The sequence below is a fragment of the Rattus rattus genome, chromosome 2 (genome assembly GCF_011064425.1).
Source record: "Rattus rattus isolate New Zealand chromosome 2, Rrattus_CSIRO_v1, whole genome shotgun sequence".
NCBI lineage: Eukaryota > Metazoa > Chordata > Mammalia > Rodentia > Muridae > Rattus > Rattus rattus.
This window is the reverse complement of record NC_046155.1, coordinates 221364578-221387688: the sequence shown is the minus strand read 5'-3', so window position 1 is coordinate 221387688 and position 23111 is coordinate 221364578. Positions and strand designations below refer to the sequence as shown.

Here is a 23111-nt window from a genome sequence, read left to right as displayed (position 1 = left end):
TCATAAAGTAATTTAATCACCTTTTTATTAATACTAATACCAATAAAAGGAACAATTTGTTAAACTAAAAGTTTTAGCCCAAAACACATCCATCTACTAAGCTCTCTACCTGGAGCTTTAGACTTTTCCTTATTAATAATTTCTATAATATATGTCTGTATTCACTCTGCCTGGTGTACAAACTTCTATTTTATAATAACTTTCATAACTGGCAAATATCACCATTCTCTACTTGGAGTCAGTGACTGATCTTTCCTAACTTAAATTCTGAACCGTGGGTGAAAATCCCCTCGTGATTCAGGTAAACTCTGTATTCTCTCCTTCTAACTATAAAAACAAATTTAATCACATTTCCATTATTAACTGTCAGTAAGAAACAAGCATCTTCTCAAACCAGGATTTTAACCCCAAATTCCTGTGGAGCCCATGTTAGAGAGAATCTGAGCTTCTTGAAGACCAAAATATTACCATCTATGTGTTAAGCTCTCTACCTGGAGCGTCATACATTTATTTATTAATAATTTCTATATGTCTGGATTCACTCTGCCTGGTATTACAGACTTTATTTATTTCTACCTAGTTCCAAATCATGGGCAAATTGACCCCTGTGATTCAGACAAACTCTGCATATAAGTATTCTAAAAGCAAGTAAATCAGCCTTTTAAATAAACCATACTCTAATCAACGGCTTCCATTTTTTAGCTCTCTGTGGCTAGGAGGAGCCTGCACTTTTCACAGCAGGGGCCCTGAGCCTGCTGCCTCTGTTTCCTTGTTTAAGATTCCCAGGCTAGTGACATCATGTGACTCAACATGGTGCTGCCTCTCTCTTACTTAGAAAATAAAATTTTCTCAGGCTGAAAAAGTTGAATTTTTGGTGGATACTTGCTTAACACGTTGGTTTGCCACTTGTGGTAAAAATGAAAAGGCACGACTGGTTCTCGTATACACCACTCCAAGCTTTTCTCTCTCCTGCTTCTCCCTCCCTTCTAACCCCTCTGTTCCCGCCTCCCTTCCTTCTCATTCAATGGCAGCCTCTTTTATCTTGTTTGCCTTCACCTGCACAATGACATCAATCTATAGCTTCATGTTTAGGTTATTATTTTTTGGGGGGGAGAGGGGGCATTGGTTGAGGATTGGGGTTGACACAGAAGACTTCTATGTCCTTGTCTCTCAGTTAGGCATCTGAAGTCATCTACACCCACAAAAGTTTTTTTTGCCCTTCACAGTCAGCAGGACCATGAATCCTGGGCATCTACATGGTTTCTGCAGTAGCAGCAGTATGAGTAACATAGACATGGTTTCCAGTATCACCATACTGCCAAAGAACTCTACTTGGTCTCCATGGCAACACAGATACCAACATGGACCTCTGTAAAGCACAGGCCACAGATTATTGCCTTTGGTGGCAGCATAGGCCAAGGATATCAACATGGCCTAGAGGGTGACACACACCTTCAACATCGATATGAATCCTGGCACCAACCTGGCCCATGGACACAACACGGCTCCAGGTAGTTTCACAGGCCAACCACATCAACATGACTCTGTGTCCTAGCACAGCCCATGGACAATGACGTGGCTTCAGGTGACAGCACACACCATGGACATCCACAGGAACTGAGTTTAGGCCACAGACATCGACATGGCTCCCATTTGTATCAGGACCATGAACCTTGTAGCACCATGGCCCAAAGACGTCAACGTGGCTTCGGGAAGTGGCATCGTCCTGGACAATCACATGGCACTCCGTGGTATCACAGGATTGTATATCAACATAGACCCTGGCTGCAGTGAACCATGGCCTTTGGCAGCAGCATGGACAAGTTATACCAACATGGCTTCAGGTGGTGGTACAGATCACCGATGTCCACATGGCCCTCAGACTTCATCACAGCCTATGGCAACAATATAGACTACTGATTCCTACATGACCTCTGAAAAAAGTGCAGACCGTGGAGGTCTTTTGAGGAGGACCAATCTATGAAATAAACTATTCTTCATGTTAGACATCCAGTCATTGCTCAGAGCCAGGATGATCCTTCTACTGGGCAGCTTGTTAGAGGGCTGTGTCTACACAAGCCCCAGGCTGCTGCATGCATCCACCCTGCCAACCCTACTGGGCAACAATATGTCCCTCAATTGACCTCAGCCTTCTCTCACACCTGTCCTGGATGTTCTATTTCTAGTTCTGCCTCTCTCCATCACATATGTACTGCTCTGTTCCTGTATCTTTGCCACCTCTCCATCAAGTACTCATTTGTAGCAGTGGCATTAGAAACTTCAGGATGTCACATAGTCTATTTTTTGTGCACAAACAGCCTGACATGCAAATGTTCATTTGCATGATGAGTCTTGGTTTGGTTTGGTTCATGGTTTCTGCTTTGTGACACGCCATCAATACTGGACCATCTCTGAGACTTCTCTCAAATATCCTGCTGTTGCCCAAAGTCATAGTGATCCTGCAGCTCTGGTTCTACAGGCTGAGCTCCTTCACACAAAGATGGACTAGATGTTGGGGTGGACTGATTCAAAGCACTGGATGTGGGCCTGGATGGTAGCAGATTTGTTCAGTTAGAGCCTTTGATTGGAAGAGTAGGCAGAGAACCAAGTTTTTAAGTCAACTATGCTGACTCCTGCTGATAGACGTCTACGACACCAGTTGTCACCTAGTGACTTGAGTTGATATTTTCAGAAGGACACAGAGGCCAGGTTAGAACACACTAAATTGTTAATGACAGCTAATCCACACAGATAGGAGCTGTGTCTGCGAGGTGCAAGAAACAGCAAACAGAAGAGAAAATGGCCGAGAGAGACTGTAGGTATGTGTACATTAATAGCAACACACACACACACTCACACACGCACACGCACACACACACACCACACACACACACACACCACACACACACACATACAAACACACACACACACACACACACACACACACACACACACACACACACACACATGAATTCTGGTTTTGTTGTATGGTGGTGTAGGAATAGGTATTCCTAACAGTTGGGAGGCAAATGAAAGAGGATTAAGGTCTACACATATGGAGTTCCAGGTCAGGCAAGTCTATAGAGTGAGAACCTATTTCAAAAAAATCCCAAATAAATCTATGAAAAATGTTTCAAAAGTACAGAGAAAGTGCTTCATAAGTTTGTGTGTTATCCTTGCACAGGGGGCATGCTAATCTTCTCTGTATCATTCTAATTTTAGTACATATGTGGTTGATGAGAGCACCCCTCTCATACAGCTCGCTCTGTCTGTCTGTCTGTCTGTCTCTCTCTCTCTGTCTCTCTCTGTCTCTCTCTGTCTCTCTCTGTCTCTCTCTCTCTCTCTCTCACACACACACACACATACACACAACCATGTTTGAAATAGAACTCAAATGTATGTAGCTAACACTGGAACTCACAGAGATCCACTTATTATCTATGCCTCCTGAGAGATGGGGTTAAAATCAGGAGCTATGCCTACCTAGGTTTAAATGGGATAATCTGAGATGTCGATTATTTTGTAGAAGGTGGAAGACGTGCAATATTTTCTTGAAGAATCACTTTTTGATACAGGATCTCACTATGTAGCCTTGGGTAGCCTGAGTTCACTGTGTAGATCAGCCTGGCCCTGAATTCATAGTGATCAGTCCTCATAATTTTCTCTGCTGAATGTCCTGTCCATTTATCTTTGCAGTTACTCTTCTTTGTTATCCACTTTGAACATTCCTTCCTTTCTTACTAGATCGCCAGCCATTAAATTTTTGGAATACTAAATAGTTGACTTGTTTACATGACTGCATGCGAGCATCTAAAATAGATTGTTTGCTAGGGTTGCCATCACCAAACAACATGAACTAGGTTAATTGTCTCGTAGGTCTAGAGTCTGGATTGATGAGATTAAGTAGTGACCAGAGCTGATTTCTTTTGAAGATTCGTTTCTTGTAGATTAACTTTCTTCTGTATGTGCATCTTTCACCTAAATTTCTTTTTGTAAAACCAGTTATAGAATGTACCCTAATAGCATGAATTTCACCTAACTTTAATTATTTATATAAATACCAGAGTATGGTCGCTTTCTGAGGGAATGGAAGTCTCAACATGTGGATTTGGTGAACACACAATTTAGCATACATGAAAGGTGATAAGCAAACAAACAGAAGGTGCACACCATGTGAATGCTGACAATTGCCAGTGAGCTGTAAGGTTCTGGCTCTTATGACAAGCTCATGCTGGAAAGGGGAGAATGGGCAGTAACTGTGTGGACCCAGCAGTGTTTCTGTTTACTGTCACAACGTACATCTCACAAGAGCTGATGGCCAAGAGTTATATTCATTTGTTTAATTAGTAGAATATAATGCATATTAGTGTTACAGTTATCCCACATTTGGAAAAGTCTCTCTTAGCCTTCCCACCATGCTATGTAGTTTCCAGAAGTTTGGCTATTATCTGCTTTGACCATGAGGCCTTGGTATGTGAGACATCCTCATATTTGTATATATCATCTCCTCCTGGTCTCTTTCTTGTTACTTCTCTTCTTGTTTCTCCATCTATGGAAGACATAGAATGGAAAGACCTTACTTTCTCTAGTTATAATGATCTCCAAAACAGGAATGGGGATTTGTTTTTTCCTTATTCAAAAACTATATGGAATTGGAAGGAAAAGAATAAGCCAAGTAATTTTTGCTGCCATTGTGTTTGTGAGCTGTGTGCATACAGGACCAGTACACAGGCACACACGTGTGTTGTAACTAGTGTGAGATTAGTGGCTTTTGTATAAAATTAAGAGAATGAAAGACATGTTCTGATGACTCAGCAAAATGTATGAATAGAATGGTGGCGATGAAAACATGGACTTCATAACAACATGAATGATAACAAGTAAAGAGAGTTAAAGGCAGGGGCAGGCAACTGTTTTGCTTGTTCATGGTAGTTAGAAGTTGTGTATGTATTCAGCAAATATTTACATTATATTTCAAAAACAATTTTGTATGTATGAATGTGTTAGCTTAATGTGTGTATATCTATCGCATGTGTACCAGGCACCTACAATGGTCAGAATAAGTTGTCAAATTCCCTGGAACTTGAGTTACACAGGGTTGTGATTTACCATGGGGGTGCTGAGAATTGATCCCTGGTCCTCTGCAAGCACAACAATCACTCTCACCTGCCCAAATATTTAGATATTTTTGCAAGTCCCTATCCTGTGCTTGATAGTTTCCTAGGTCCTGATGACCAAGCAGAGTAACCTCACTGTAGTCATGGAGAAGAAAGTAATACTGCATGTGGCAAATGATATGAAGACAGGAACCACGAGAAACTCTGACAAGGGGACTTGAACTGCTCCAGCGAATCAGACAGAGCTCTGGGACAGAGATGACAAGTGATCTCAGTCTGAACATTGATGAAGGTTAGTCTAGAAGTTGAAGGCAAAGAGTATGAGTTAGAGGTTCAGTTAGAGAGGTCTGGAAAGCATGTAGTCAGGGCGGGGAAGGGTACTTGGGAAGGGGGAAGCATGTCACTCTAATCAGAGCCTGAGGGGAGGGAGGAAATTAAGGGTATCTCCACTTCCCATGGAGGGAACCTTAGATTCAGAGGGTAAAATCTGACAGTGAGCGTAGTTATGACAAATAGTTATTTTATCATGCCACTTGTACAGGAGGACATTGTGGCTGACCTTTTCTATTTGAAGTTTGAATACACAAGATCAGCCTCCTTTTCTTCTTCTCATACTTGCATCCACCCTTCTAACATCCTGAGGTGCCCATGATTGCCTCCTATATCTCATCTGGATCTTCTCATTGCCCAGAGATAAACTTTCCAGTTCTACACGGCTCTCCTTCATTGTAATTGCTCTCTTGTTAGCCTCTGCCTTCTTGGTTAACTCCCTCTCACATCAACCACTGCTTTATTGGGTTTCTTCGTGATCTATGATTCCATGTCCACACCCCAAGAGTTACAGTTAAATTAAGAAATACTTGTAATATTATCTTTGAAGAGATCTTGCATGATACTATGGAGCGCTTTAAAAAATTAATAATAGCTTACATTTTAAGAAGCAGAATACTTCACATTAGTTAATTAGTCACATAGATTAAAAAATGATAAATAAGAAAACTAATGACCTGTTTTAGACTCCTAAAAGGTAAAATGTGAATGTGTGTGTGTGGTGTGTGTGGTGGTGTGGTGGTGGTGGTGGTGGTGGTGGTGGTGGTGGTGTGGTGGTGGGGTGGTGGTGGTGTGTGTGTGTGTGTGTGTGTGTGTGTGTGTGTGTGTGTGTGTGTGGTGGTGGTGGTGGTGGTGGTGGTGGTGGTGGTGGTGTGGTGGTGGTGGTGGTGGTGGTGGTGGTGGGTGGTGGTGGTGGTGGTGGTGGTGGTGTGTGTGTGTGTGTGTGTGTGTGTGTGTGTGTGTGTGTGTGTGTTCATGTTGCCTTTGAGCAAAGGGTTGAACTTATTCAACATTCATATTTTAGACCTGGTAAAATTGTATAATAAATGATACATGACAGAAAGGTCAATGGAGAAATGCCTATATTGAGGAATCTAGTCAAGGATGGTTCTGTAACAGTGTCAAATCTGTGATATTTTATTGGCTTCTACTTGGATATTTTCTTGACAAAGGTCTTTCATAGCAAGTGTTCTCCTGCTCTTGGTTTCATGAGTGCCATGTGAGTGGCTTCCTATAGCTTCAGCTGCTATTCAGTGTCTATAGAGCAGTTCACTTTTAATAGAATCTTGGAAATTATGTTGCTTTAGAGACATGACTCTGAGAGCTATCTCTTTAAATAAAATGCAGCTAGAGTCTAGGAGAAGGGTAGAAGATCCTTAGATAGGGAAGAGAGTAGGGTTCCCCTTCAGCGTGGCTTTCCACTCTCTTGTGAGTGCTGTGGATTGCATCATAATGTAATTTGTCAATTCCTATACTCATTCATAGATTAAGGTTTTGAGCGGAGATTAATCTTTACTTGTTTTTCTTTTTTAATCCAAAAGAGAAAAACATACAAGATATGTTTCTTAATGTCAGTTGCCTCTTAGGGAGGGAGAAGTAAATCTGACTCTAGAGTCTTTTAGTGATATGCAGGGAAACGAGTTAGATTATTTTATAGAAGTAATTAACAAGCAGTGTTTTAATGATTTTGTGAAATAGCACATCAAATCAGTAAGGCATGATGGCTTTGCCCAATGAAAGCAACCATACAGCAGAATTTATAGATTCATAGGTGCAAAAACCAAAGACACACAAAGATTCACTCTGTCTACAGCCATAAGAAATACACTTACTGGTACAAAGGAAAGTCTTTACAAAGGATATTTTAAAAATCATATCGGAAAGTCTTAAGAGTTCCATTTCTCTTGTGACATGATTCAAACACACCACTCCATGAAAATATTCATGGCATACATCCAAGAAAAGGTGAGAAAAAATATGACAGAACTCAGAATAATCATAAACATTGCTCAAGAACAATAGAGAAAGTCGAAAGGAATGGAGTGCAGGGAATGCAGTGTAGCATTTGTGAGAACTACCGTGGTACAGAAAAATAACAAAATAAAAAAATTTTAAGCAATATATATATATATATATATATGCACACACACAACACACACACACACACACACACACACACACACACACACACACATATGCTCTGTCTTCATGCACACCAGAAGAGGGAATCCGATCCCATTAGAGATGGTTATGAAGCTACCATATTGTTCTTGGGAATTGAACTCAGGAACTCTAGAAGAACAGCCAGTAGCTTTTAACCACCACAGCCTGACTCAGTAAAATTCCTCTTTGGACTTTAGAAAAACAAACCAAAACATTTTTTAACACATGATGTGGACGATATAGTATATATTAAAATTACTGTACAAAATATCAAGGTGATATGTATCTTATTATTATATGACATGATATATAATGCATATTATTTTATTATCAAATACATCACATATATGTCCTATTTTTTCTAAAACTCTTGTTTTTGGAATATATCAGGGTAGAAAATTATAAACAAAAAATTTAAAGGTATTTAGTTTGGCACTGTAAGTAGTCTATGTAACTTATTTTCTTTTATGCAAATGTATTCTGAACATTTTATAACAAAAATGTATTTGGTCAGATATTAAGCCACGTAGAATACTTTGGATGATTAATTTTTTTTCAAAGTAGTTACATAAACTCCCTGGTGGCCCACCCTGATCCCCAGCTTTCAATTCCTTCACTGTGCAGATGGGAAAGTTAGGAATTTCTCTCAGGAGTCCTTAGGAATTACTTCTGTGCGATTCACGGTGAATTTGCTTGGATATTTTGCACATCATTCATTCACTCCATGGGGTGCTTTCCTCTGTGGGTTCATTCTGATGTGAAGACATGAAAATGTGACATTTCATCAAGCAGGCACGGGTTTAGTGCGGCCACACTATTCTTATATCTGCCTTGCCTTAATAACTTCCTTTCCCTGAATTGGAAAAGGAAAGAAAGAAAACCAAAGAGTATTGCTTTGGAAAACACTGTAGAGATTGCTGTCGTCAACCCGCGTAAGCTACAGCTGTGGTCATTTATACAGACCTGGTGTCCACCAGTCTGCTATTGATACATTCGGCAGCACTGATACTGATGTAGTGATCTATGTGGGGTGGGACTGTGTCAACTCCATGGGAGCAGAGGCTTTTGGAGATTCGTCATTTTCTGAAGGAAAACTTCTTAAGTTATTGAAACTTTTGTTCTCATGTGAGACTTGGAACATGTTTAATTTGTCACCTGAACTCTTTTGGTTGCTTTTGGAGTTTCAGACAAATGGTTGGGCTTATTTTCAAAGGCAACAAGTATTAACTGAAAAGAAATGCAGTTTGGTTGCTTCTGACACTGGGGGTGTGTGTAATATAAAATGGACAACTTAGAGCTTTGCTTTCTTAGCATATTTCTGTTACATCTATCAGCTACAGTTTTTAGTGTTTTCATCTGCCAATGAAAGTTAAAAACCAAACATGTTCTCTCTAGTTTTCTTTCTCTTACTCTCTGTTTTCTCTGTCTGTATATCTATCTATCTATCTATCTATCTATCTATCTATCTATCTATCTATCTATCTATCTATCTCACTGTCTATCTCACTGTCTATCTATCTCACTGTCTATCTTCTATCTATCTTTCTATCTATCTATCTATCTATCTATCTATCTATCTATCTACCTACCTACCTACCTACCTACCTACTTTTCATTTATCTTCTATTATGTATTATTGCATATATGTGTCTATTATGTATCTATCCTCTAGTACGTATAATTGCATATATCATGTATCCATCCATCTCTATCTTCCTACTCATGAATATACATGCATTATATCTAGAGAGATTAATAGTCATATGCTTATACTATCTTTTACATAAATAATATAGTATTTCTATATTCACAGTCTTCGTTGAAGAGATTTCAATATTTCATTAAATAAAATTAAACATTAGCACACATAAACACATGGCATATACAGGATCATAAATGATGAGACATGAGATGTCCTCTAGTGCTCTGCTTTGTTCTACATGGCTTCTTACCTTTCTCCTGGGAGGTCATTCCATTATCCAAGAGTTTTCATTTGGTGGAAGGTTTTCCTGATCGGCCTAATGTTCCTCTCCTCAACTGATTCCATTAGATCTAATTACTGCTCTCTGCTCCCAAGGGCTGAGAAAATCCTTCCCTGCTGGAATTTACGATGTTTCTATAGTAGAAGCTAACAATTAGCTCCGTGTCTATCACCAAGTTAGGGTATTTTTATCTGTCTTGATCTTTTTACATGAATAATGTAGACAAACAGACACACACACAGACACACACACAGAGAGACACAGACACACAGACACACAGACACACAGACACACACACACACACGCACACACACACAGACACATTATATGTGAACATGTTCACCAAATCTTCTTTTTTTTTTTTTTTTTTAATTTTTTTTTTTCTTTTATTTTTTTTGAGCTGGGGACCGAACAGGGCCTTGTGCTTATAGGCAAGCGCTCTACCACTGTTAAATCCCCAACCCCAAATCTTCTTTATATAGCATTTTAAACAATGTCCCAACATACTTCTACAAATGTGTTATCACTTAAATTACACAAGACTCTTTGAGGGTGCTTCTAATAATATAGTTTATTTTCCTTTATTTTGTGTGTGTGTGTGTGTCTGTGTGTGCATTCTACTCACATGTATGTCTATGTACCACATATGTACCTGCTGCCTGAGAAGTCAGAAGAGAGCATTGGACTTTCTGGAACCGGAGTTATGGAAGTTTTAGGCCATCAGGTTGGTTCTAGAAATCAGCATGAGTTCTCTTTAAGAGCAAGTACTCTTTAACTACCATTTCATTTCTCCATCTCACTATGCGTGGTTGTGAGTTGCATGACATGGGTACTGGGAACTGACTTAGGGTCCTTTGCAAGAGAAACACTGACTCCTGAGCCCCATTTCTCTAGTCCCTTGTTGCTTCTTTAAACATTTTGATAACGTGTTTTTATATAAAGGTGACCACTGACAAGATGTTAGTTATTATCATAAGAAGGGTTATAGATAACAAACCACTGCATAAAGCACCTAGTGTGTAAGACTTGAGGTGGTAAAAATGCAAAGACAATAAAATGATTCTGATTACTTAACCATATCCAGCTCCAGTAAGAATAGGAAGTTGAAGCCTGAGGAAGACAGACACTACTTCTGAGGAGAAGGCATTAAAATCACCAGGTAGCTGGAATCTGTAGCCTGTAGTATATGCAGAGAAATTCACTTACACTAAAATCAGTTACAATGATTCCTAACCCCTGTACTTAAGATTTCATTTTTCATTTTAGTTCTGTGTATATGTATGTAGTTTTGGGGGGCCCTGTCCCTCTGAGAGCCCATGCTCCAGAAGGAAGATCCTGGAGCTGGAGTTCCAAGCAGTTGTGAACCTCCTGGAATGGGTTCTGGGAGCCTAACTCAGGTCCTGGAGAAGAGCAGCCTGCCCTCAAAAACACTGAGCCAACTCTCCCCTCCCTAGTTAATAAAAATACATTATTTTAAAAGTTGTCTAGAAAGTAAATATCCAGTTTTTCGGGCCTTTCCCATGCCTCTATATCTCCTTCTTTCTGCTCCCTGTCTCCATTCAGTCCCAGAATTGCTGTCGTCACAAAGTTAATTTTCTGAAACCCCTTCCCTGCCTTCCTGTTTGCCGTAGACCCTATCTGTTTGTTTTTCTTACTTCTTTCTTAGTGAGATTTTTTATGACTCTTAAACACCACATTTACTGTTATAAATCTGGTTGGTTATTACAAAAAATTTAATTGGACAAAAAGGGAAAATGATGTAGATTGTTTGTTCTTCTGCTTCCTGTAGAAGGGTGCCCGTACTCAGGTGAGCTCAGGGGAAAACTTAATCAGCAGATAAGGCTAGAGCCTGCGATTGGGCAGTGAAGGAAAGGCAGAGCCAGTTTTAGAGTAGGGAAAGGGAGAGGAGGAGAGAAGATGGAGGAAGAAAACGAACCAGAACCACTTGGCCTGAAAGAGCCACAGGCAGCTGTAGGTGTCATAGGAGGGCAATAGAATAATGTAGGGTACCTTTGCCCCATGTGGGTGTGCAGCTTGTATTTATACCAGTTGTTCTTTGTGTGGGCATTTTGGGGTTGGAGATTTACTGCTATAAATCTGGCTGATGTATTACAAGTCTCTAGTGTTATCATTCGTTACAGAGCCAAGGAAATCACAGTGAGTGGAAGCTGGTTTCTGTAGGCTAGCCACAGGGATTAGATGATCTGGGAAGCATGAGCAGCTTTGACAAAGTAACTGTGGAAACCAGGGGGGCAGGCAAGATAGCCAGGGCAGGTACATAGCCAGATTAGCATGGATTGTTTTCTTATAACTACACAGTATATTACTATTCAGTCATTGGCGTGCATATATATATATATATATATATATATATATATATATATATTCTACATTGGAAATCCTTTCCTAGGTCCTTAAATGGTAAATTGAAGGTCTAAGATAATAGTCCCATTTCTTCTTCTGAGCTTAGTTATGTATCATCTTACAATACCAAATAAATCATAATTAAATGGATGTATTTTCATAGACGTAAGTCTGTTTTTTCTCCCAAATTGACACACCCTAGTTTTGAAAGAATAAAAAATGCAACTAAGAAGTCAGAAGTTTAAAAAAGCCCTAAATACCTCAAATTCCAGACCCTGCCCTCTACCTGTACTAGCTGACCATAAAGTTAGATTAAAATCTTAGAGAATAATCTTGAGAAGCAGGAAGCTTCTCCCAGGAACTGATTGACCATAAAGTAAACAATCTTGAGAAACAGGAAGCTCCTCCTTGTGATTCACTGGTATTCTCGACATTTTCCAATGATGCCCTCCCTACCCGCTGGGGTTGAGGTTTCTTCCTTTAAATTCCCCTTGTCTTAGTTACCGGGGGTCGAACTCCACTGCCCCTGCGTGGGATACGAGTCTCGACCCCAGTGCACTGGTTCCTATCAATAAACCTCATGTTTATTACAGCAAGGACGGTCTCACATGAGTTCTTGGGGGGTCACATCATCCCGAGACTTGAGTGAGGGTCTCCCCGCTCTGGGGGTCTTTCAGTTTCTAATATGTTTCAAAGGTGCTGGGACCTTTGAGAAATATTTTATAATGAAGTCATAAGGATAGGTACCTTGTGATAAAATTGGAGCCTTTCTGTACAAAAGAAGATCCATCAACACTTCCTGTTTACATGCTTACATACCAAGGTTATTTGAATAAATAATGAGAGAACAGCTACTCACAAGCCAGGAAGACATTCTTCACCAAGACTACCAAGATGTGTTTGATCTTAGACTTTTCTTTCCCTAGAACCATAGGAAACAAATGTCTATTCTTTAAGCTGCCCAAATGATAGTATTTTGTCATAGTTGCCCAAATTAACTAAAATTTTGTTAAGTATGAGAAAAGATTTTTTTTGGTGAGTCCTCCAGAAGTTTTTTTTATTGTTGAAAATAGTTTTCGTTATCTTGGGTATTTTTACATTTCAAGTATTATCCCCTTTTCTACCTCTTCCATTCCCATTCTCCCCCCCACCCCGCTTCTATAAAGATGCTCCCTCTCTCACCCCCCCACTCCCATCTCAACCCCCTGGCTACACTGGGGAAACGAGCCTTCACAGGCTTCTCCTCCTACTGACGCCAGGCAATGCCATCCTCTGTTACATATGCAGCTAGAGTCATGGGTCCCTCCATGTGTACACTTTGGTTGGTGGTTTAGTCACTAGGAACTCTGGGGCTCTGGTTGGTTGATATTGTTGTTCTTCCTAGGGGGCTGCAAACCCCTTCAGCTCCTTCAGTCCTTTCTCTAACTCCTCCATTGGGGTCCCCATGCTCAGATTAATGGTTAGCTGCAAGGATCCTCATCTGTACCAGTATATCAGGCTCCTGTCAGCAAGCACCTCTTGGCATCAGCAATAGTGACTGAGTTTGTTGGCTGCATATGGATGGATCCCCAGATGGGGAAGTCTCTGGATGACCTGAAAAAGAAGATTCTACATGCTTATATCAACCTGTTAGTCCTAACAAACTTATACTGCAGTCATAACCTAGAATTCCATAAAAATAACCTTAGAAATATTGTTTGTTTAAAAGTGTATAATGATGCCTTGGGGGGGCAAGTATATTTATTTCAAATGAGAGTTAACTTGTTTTGATATTGTTGGTTTTAGTCATGGAAATATTTGACCTTTGTCTCGCAGCCATGAGTTGGTCTGACAACTGGGATCATTTTATAGTTGATTAGCTATGAATTTCTGGAAACTTCAACTTTGCCTAAAGCGGGAAGAACTAAAATAGATATCTTTCCTCTCTTCTCTTTATTTGCCCACTCGATAGTAAGAATCTTAAAAAAAAAAAAAAGTAGTTATTAACTTTATTGAAAACAGATCTACAACTGTGAAAACCCACCAAACATTTGTGGCAACTGAGATATCATCAAACCAGCAAAGGGGACTTAGTTTTATTCATTCTTCATTTATTCCATCGGTATTGTGTGTATTGAGAATTCCTGTTGGGGGGCCATCAATACAGAAGAGAGGTGGAAGGGTATTAACTCTTGTCTTACCTGGCTGCTTCCAGCTGTGTCTGCATCTTTCCCTTCCTGCTTCCTTTTCTAGCTAATTGACTTTAAGAAAGTCAGTTAGCTTTTTTTTTTTTTCTTTTCCTGTGAGTGTGCTTTCACAAAGAATTGGGAGGAAGACTGGTATCAAATGTGTTGGGGTGTTTCTAGGACCTGATGTAAGTAGTCACTTGGAGCTGCCAACGTGCAGATCACGTCAGAGTTCCCGTGCTGATTGTGACCTGGATTGCAAAGGCTCCTGGGAGGAATGGCTCTGTACCAAATTAAGACTCAGTCTAAAATTCATGGAATCTCTTCATACAAAAAATGGGAAGAAAACAGGAAACAAGACAAAATAGTCCATTGGCCCGCCATCTTACTGCTATAGACCCAAGCCTAACGCCTTTTGTGTTTCCATGGCACAAGCGCCAGGCAATATACAGGTAAGGTGGCAAATATTCAAGTTAAGTAATAGGAGATAAGACACAAAATAAAACATAAAAAAATGCAAACAGCTGGAATAATTGATGTGGGTCCAAGGCACAGACTCAGAGGGGGTCAGAATATTCTTCAGAAACTAGCAAACCATTCATAGGTTTCTCCAGGAGGACTTGAGGTCTACGGGGTCAAAGCAGTAGAGGACTCTGGTGGTACCAAACTTCTTTCTTTGTTGATACCAGAAAGGAAAACCTCTCTCAAAGTGGGTACACAGCCCATAGAAACGCAATGCAGCAATTGTGTGTCCCCAGAACACTGCTTCTCTATTTTCTCTCCTCTGTACATTTCAACATTGAAGACCAACATTATTTTAAATAAGTATTGCTCTAGACTTTTTGACACCTGCCACAGAGGATGCAAACTATTATTTCCCCATTGATATTTCAGGTCAGAGAAATTCTTTCTATTTTAATAATCTACATACATTCCGAACTGATTACAAATCTTGTTTTTACATTTCAATCCTTTGTGTGATTTAAAGTATCACAGTAATGACTTGGAAAATATTGAAAACAAATGGTTTCAATATTTGTGAATATTGAATAATTCATGAAGCCTCTATTAGGGAGAATTCTTTGTTCACCTCATACTGTAGCTACTTCTCTGCTTCTATAGTGGTTAATATTTTTAAATATCTTCCAGCAGATACTTGTAGTGTTCTTTCTCATTCTGTTGTCATCCAAGCCCAATTTTAGAGACCTTGTTCACTGTAGGTAACCTTTCTTTATTGTTTAAAAGCCCTGCGAATTACTCTACAATTATTGACATTCTGTCAGACTCTTTTTGTACCTAAAGTAGCTGTACCTAAAATAAAGAAAAATATTGTTTGGGGGCAGGGCAGGTGGTATATTCAGAATATGTCTATATTTAGCTCTAACTTCATTGTGTAATGCTTTTCATGGAAGTAACCCTTCTGAGAAAAGTCTGTACCCTGGTAACAATCACTTTTATCCTTTGAAAATCTCCCTGGTGCATATCAGAGCAACGATCTGAACAATGTAGAAGTACATTTTCCTTACTAAAGTTTTGAATCTTCTTGCCTTTCGTTTTTGGTTTTGGTTTTTTACTAATGACGGACTTTATAAGATTATTTTTAAAACAGAAAAAAAAAAGTTAAGGGAAATAAAAATGACACATCAATGGACATGCTATTAGCAGGAAAATAAACCATGAAATGAATGATATGAACATCTGAACTCTTTCAGAACTGGGCAGGTACCCAAAATCACAAGTGCTGTTTCGTGACCCTGATGCAAATGTGCGGATCAATTGACTTCTTTCATTATTCTTTACTGAGAAAAATTGTCAGGAGTGGATTTACTTCCACTCTCTCTGCAGTGGACACACACACACACACACACACACACACACACACACACACATATTGTTTCTATGCAATGTTTTATATAGAGCTTATAGTACTTCCATGAAACAACTACAGTTTATGGTTTAAAGAAACATTCTTGAGGGATTTGGAGGCGTGATTCAGCCGGATTGAGACAGACTTGGATATCTAGTGCCAGGTGATTTCTTTGTTGACGTCTCCTCATAGATTGAAAGAGAGCGATATAGTTCATTTCTGATTTACTATAGTTCTACTGGTACCTTTCCCACCTTATGCTGATAAAAGCTGTATGTATTCAGTAGAAACCGCATCTTGTTTCTCTAGTAAGATAATGATACTGATACTCTTTTTGCTAGACTGGTCAGCAGCAAGATTATAAAGCTGTCAGTCACTCATGTGATCAGAGAAGTAAACAATGAATAATATATAGTATTCTTTTGGCACTGACCTATGATCTTTGGCAGGTTAGCTGTGGTTCATGGAATTCTGAAATGATTTTTTCACTGCATGGTGAATTTATTGGAATGTAGCACTGTAGGTAAACAGTAATTGATATTCATATTTCCATGTTGTTATAATTGCAGATAGTAATATTCACAAAATATACAAGTTATTTTGAACAATGGCATAATTTATGTCCCATATAAATAGGTTGTTTGTTTATACACATATGCACACATTCATGTGTGTTCATTTGTGTGCGTACATGTGCATGTGCAGGCAAGAAAACAGTATCAGTTATTGTTCCACAGGTACTGTCTACATTGATTTTTGAGGCAGGGGCTCTCTCTGGCCCTGGATTTGCTAGGATTGGTCAATGAACTTCATGGATCTTCTTGTCCTGTTTCCTCAGGACTGGAATTGTAAGTGAATGCTACCACATCTTTGCCATGTGTTTGAACAACAAACTCAGGTCTTCATGCTTAAAAAAATTCTTCTAACAGAAGTTTAAGACTAACAGGATAAATGAGTGCAAGGTACAGGGTTCGTATACACTCACACACATAAAGCCCACTCCCAGAATCAAAACCCCCAGTAGATAGATATTGGATTTGCTATAATATATGAACCTAGAATGGCAGTGAGGTCATTAACAATCCACAGTCTATACCAGGATCACTCTTGGTGTTGTAGCATGTATTTTAATAGTTAAAATGGGTTCAGTGTTCGAGACTGTTCTAACATTTTTGCTTTAAAAATGAACATTGGGCGACTGCTAATGAAACTCCTCGTATATGTTTATGTTTAACTTTTTTTTTATCTGTTTAACTATTTATGACTTGTAGTCACTACAAATTAGTGGGTTTCTCTCTACTGCCTCTGATGTCCACTGGAAGTTACCATGAGGAGAGTCATGTAGTGGTTAAACAAACATGACCTAAGAGGGGGAAAAAATCCAGTTTCTATAAAACAAAGTCACTGGCTAGATCATCAAGGGTCTTCAGAAAGTCATGAGTGGAGGGAAAGGAGGGGAGTAAACATGTCATTTGAAAAGAATGGCAGCAGTCTTCATGTTAATAAAGCTAATATTTTGGTATTTGGTTATTTCATAAGAGACAAATAACGATGCTGAATTGCTTCTAATGAATTGCAAGAAAAGCAAACATTGTTTCGAAGAGAAGTGTCATGGCATGCACATTGCTACCATTTAGCATGAGAGCAACTTAGTGGAATTAATAAGTCTATTTTATGTCAAAGATAAGAATGTGGTTGTTTTTATTCTAGTACAGAGAGCTATATACATACAACCAATCTGTTTGTCTTTCACATAAGCAACTCTCAACCGGATGCCACACTAACTTACAAAATATACTTTGCCTCCTTAGGCCTGGGTGAGTTATGTGAAAGTGGAACTGGGTTGAAACAGCATTCCTTACAGCTTGCTTTAAGGAATACTGTAGATAAATGTCTCTCAACCTTCCTTATGCTGTGATCCCTTAATATATAGTTCCTCATGTTGTGGTGACCCTCAAATCATAAAATTATTTCATTTCTACCATATAGCTGCTATTGTTATGGATCATAATATAGATATTTGATATGCAGGATAGCTGATATGTGACCCCTGTGGGGGTCATGAGCCAAAGTGAGAACCACTCTCTAGTTACTAAATTCTTGACTGGTAGATAATAAAAACACATTACATGTTCATATAAACACAAATCTAAAATTTTTCTTAACAAGTAATTACAGAATACCACAAAAAAGAAACAGATAATTTAATTTGTAATGTAGAATAAATGCACCTACTCATTAATCTGACCTATTCTCCACGCATAGCAATTACCGTATTGTAATGCCATTGGATTTATATATTTATAATCATGAAGTTTCCCTTTAGATTGACAATACTCTTTTATCCATTCAGTCACCAAATATTTATCAAATAATGATAAATGACAGATAGTCAAAAGTTTAAAGCAGAACAATGTATAAAAAGGCCCATGCCTTCTTCTAGCTAAGAGAGAAATAGAGTGGCCAAAGAATAATAGGGATATTTTTGTTTGTGTGTGTGCTACAGATTTGACAAGCATAAGTGTGTGACAGATTTTCAATGTTCTGCAATAAAGTTCTGATATATATTTACCCAGTTTTCTGCATTAAACATATGGTGTCAACAGACTGAATGGGGACGCTCTGGGTTTTGATGGAGCCTAGGTTTCTTTCCTTATGTTGTGCAACAGGTGCAAATGTGGTGCATGTAGAATATGAGTGTGTGTGTGTGTGTGTGTGTGTGTGTGTGTGTGAGAGAGAGAGAGAGAGAGAGAGAGAGAGAGAGAGAGAGAGACAACAAGGAGAAAGAGAGAGACAGAGATGGGCAGAGAGAGAAAGAGAACTTACTTTCACATAATTATCAGAGTATTTGTATATTTCAACTATGAACTGGAACCGAATAAGCATCGATCTGTTGTTATTCTGTCAGTGTCTTATTCTTTGCCTGTGCAAGCATGAACACAACTGGGTTCTTCTCATACTCTGATGGTAAAAAGGCTTGCTTCCTTAAAACATAGCATGGGGCACTGGAATGAACTTTCCCATAGGGCCACAGAAAGCTCTGGTATCTTCCTAGCATCCCTGGTTCTCACTGTACCACAGTGCAAGGAAGACAGAGCACAACAAACTCCATATGAACCACTTCCGGACTGGCTGGGGCCTAAGAGAAATACCACTGAGTATTTTGGCTGCTGTGAGTCAATTAAATCCTGCTTTCCTTTTCCCTACCCCTTCTCTTAGGAATCCAAACAATGTTCCACTTAACCCTTTCATACCCGGGAGCCTGTAGACTGCACTCCCACCATACACTGATGTGCTTGCTGGATAATTCTCAATGTGGCCCGTCTCGTTATAAAATGTATATGAAGCTTTTAATGAAGAACAGGGCAAGGGAAAACAAACTGTGTTATGGATGGGCTCTGTAGTTTTCCTTTTACCAATCATTGCAGTGGCTATTTCTGCACAATCTACCTCAAGAGAAAAACAAAAGTTAGAGGTGCCAACTTACATGTTCTGCATTGCTAGGACGGGCAGAGAGTGGCCTGGGTCCTAGTCACCTTACTCTGAGTCACTGACATTGCACTATATGCGGGATGCTCCTCCAAGTACAGAAGCAAAGTGTTTAGTAACCAAACAAGAAACCCTGCATTAATTTTAATGAATGCTTAATGTGGGGGTAGTTGGAGGTTATAATCATGTATTTCATAGCTGTTATTTCTCATTTTAAACCTTGTGTAGATTCATCAGAATCTGCATATTTAGGACTAAAACCAGGCTTTTTAAAAAAAGACAATGGTGGGCTGGAGAGATGACTCAGTGGTTAAGAGCACTGACTGCTCTTCCAGAGGTCCTGAGTTCAAATCCCAGCAAGCACATGGTGGCTCACAGTCATCTGTAATGAGATCTGATGCCCTCTTCTGGTGTGTCTGAAGACAGCTACAGTGTACTCATATATAATAAATAAATAAATCTTAAAAAAAAGATGATGGTTAAAGATATGAATGTGTAAATATTTGTTTTAGAGTACACTAAACACCAAGATTTTTTTTAAATTTTGCTTTTCACTTACCCTTTCATTCATATCTTAATTAAATTTTATTTCATTAAGGCAACAAATTCTTTTCTCCTTAGTTCTGTACCCTATGACAACCCTGACCTCAGAATATAAACAAAGATATATTTGGAATCTCCCGTGGAGAGACCTATATCCAAGATCAGCAGATCCTGCCATTTGTTCTTTCCTCCTTTTCCTTCTCCCCAGAAGCTGCTTTATGTAAGGCTCCCTGAGGTGATGCATGGATGGTCTTAGGTAGATGTGAATACCGTGCGGTTGGCATGTGAGTGTCTGCAAAGGAGCGAATGGGCAATTCTGCTTATGAAGCTAATACACAACTTCAAATATTAATAAATGGGTGCATTGTCACAGCTTGACACCAACGTTTTGGAATTTATGACACATAGGGATAGGGTGGAGGGAGAAATCTACAGGGCATGTTTGCAGCATTTGAATCTAATGGCGATGTTTGACACCATTAAACTATTGGTTTAAGTGTCCCCGGATTTGCTCAGAATGTCCACAAAGCATAGCGCCTCACCTTAGCACAGACTTGAGTGTTGTAGCTTTGCTTCTATGTGCAACACTTGTGCAATATGTGCTTCCATTTCCACGCATTTTACTGCCATTAAAGCCAGTACCAAGTGAACCTGACTTCCTGTCCAGGCAATACAGCTCTTTATTAAGTGCCACGGAGAGAATAATTCACATCAACGAGTTCTTTTCTCTTGAAAACATAAAGTTCCCTTAAGCGGGATGTTCAGAACCTTCCCAAAACAATGCAGCTTCTTCATATTTTCCACCTCCCAACTGCCTTAAAAAATCTTCATTTTTGGTGTCCATTTATCATTGAAAGTCATTTTCCAAGAGCCAGAGATTCATACTAGAAGGGGTATAAAACAGACTTTCAGTGCAAAACAAATGCATCACAGTGTGGCAGAGACAGCTAGCTACTGAACAGGCTGTTCTGAAACTCCGCCAAAGAATGCTATTTGCATCTGGGAACACATTTTTCATAGAAACAGTCTCAGAGGTTGTTAAGTTTTAAGGTGGGTGCTCGGTGTGTGACCTGGGTGGCATCCAGACTGCAGAACTGCATTATCATACGAGCTCGTGATAATTTAGGGTACTAGTAGGGCACCGTCATAAATTCTTGCTGTGAATGTAGAGCTACTGCTTGGCATCCCCAGCATGGCAGCACGTCTGAGCCCCTACTGCACCAGGCCTCCTGTTCACGAAGTGAAGAACAAAGGCTCTGGCCCAGATGATTTCGGAATCGCTGTGCTCTTAAAGGTGGCTAAGGCTCACACAAATACTATATCATGTAGACTGAAGCACCTTTCCTCCACTTTTTCTTTGCTTCCATGATTAAGTTAAGGGTTTTATGGTATCAACATTTCTTCCCCTTGCACCCCACCCCCTCTACTTCTTAATCAGTGGACACTTCAGGATGGGTCCACCTGAGAGAGCTATGGGCTGACATACCCTAGCAGAGAACTGACTGACTCCCCCCCCCAATGCTCTTGTGAATACGGTAGACTCATAAGGGAATACATTTTTCAACAGGTTATTCTCAGTCTTAAGACCTCAAGGATTAGCCATGCTAGGAAGTGGACTTCCTAGGGATTAGTTTCTTCTCCCCTTCCCCTTGTCTTATCTATTCCACATTTGTATCTTGGAAGCACTTATTTTTAATTTATGTGATAAATTATTTTACAGGCTGGGGAGATGGTTTCCTGGGTAAAGTGCTTGATATGCAATGTTATGGAACATGTACACTAGAATTTGGACCCCTAGTGATGACATAAATGTCATTTTGGTACTGAGGTCTGCTTGTAATACAGTTTTTGGGAAACAGGCAGAGGATACCCAAAGCAAGCTGGCTACATATGATAGCTGAATGTGTGATCTCTGGGTTCAAGTGAGAGATGCTGACTCCATGTATAGGATGGGCAGTGATGATGGAGGACATGATAACCACACACAGTCATGTCCAATAACATGCATGCATACCACACATACACATATGCAGGGAAAAAAAGAATTTTATCTGAACAGGAATTATACTTGAAAGTCATTTACATCTAATCCAAACAATATTTGATAAGACTTTACACTTAAGATTTTCTAGTTACTAATTGAGATTCTTTGACATTGTCGCAGGGATTTATTGTGGTGAAAAGTCACAATGACCAAGGCAACTCTTATAAAGGTAAATACTTAATTGGGGCTGGCTTACAATTTCAGAAGTTTAGTCCATTATCATCATGGTGGGAAGTATGGCATCATGCAGGGAGGACCCAAGAGTTCCCCATCTTGACCTGAAGACAGCCAGGAGGAGACTAGGTAAAGCTTATATATAGATGGGGGCCAAACCTATCCAGACCACCACAGAAATGTGGTTTGAATATATTTTGCATGGGAGAAGGAAATGAAATGGAGTTCTGGAGACAAATGTCACCAAATGTTACAAGTAACAGTTTTGTCTCTCTATAAATCCATGTTGAAGCTTTGGAAGGTGAATAGGTTTAAATGAAACTAAGTGGGTGAATGCCTCCTGTTGGACTACTGCTCATACAAGGATTAAAAGAGGAGAACTTTGACTCACATTCTGTACCACGCCTATCTACAAACTTGGCAGATTAGGAATTTAGTTCTTTGATACTGTAGCCTTGAAATACCAGCTTTTAGAAATACGGGAAGCAGATCTCTGTCATCTGAGCACCGCAGCATTTTTTTATTTACTTAATTATTTACTTGCTTGCTTATTATTTATTTATTTATTTGAAACAGGGTTTCTCTATGTAGCCCTGGCTGTCTTGGAACTCGCTCTGTAGACCAGGCTGGGCCTGAACTCACAGGTCTACCTGCCTCTGCCTCCTGAGTGCTGGGATTAAAAGCCTGTGCCACCACTACCTGGCAACACAGTACACTATTTTGTTATAACCTAAAATAAATGAGCCATGATGTAAAATATACTTCAGTGAGGGTCTTGGTCAAACGTTTGATACGAGTGATGATTTGTATATGCTTGGCCCAGGGAGTGGCATTTTAGGATGTGTGACCTTGTAGGAATAGATGTGCCATCGT

The 23111-nt window shown here is 39.5% G+C and overlaps 1 non-coding gene across 1 annotated transcript; it reads right to left on the bottom strand.

The window, feature by feature from the left end:
- Positions 1–3139: 3139 nt before the first annotated feature.
- LOC116894879 lies at positions 3140–3246 on the bottom strand. The gene has a single exon (XR_004387090.1). It is a non-coding gene; the product is annotated as a U6 spliceosomal RNA (small nuclear RNA).
- Positions 3247–23111: the final 19865 nt, after the last annotated feature.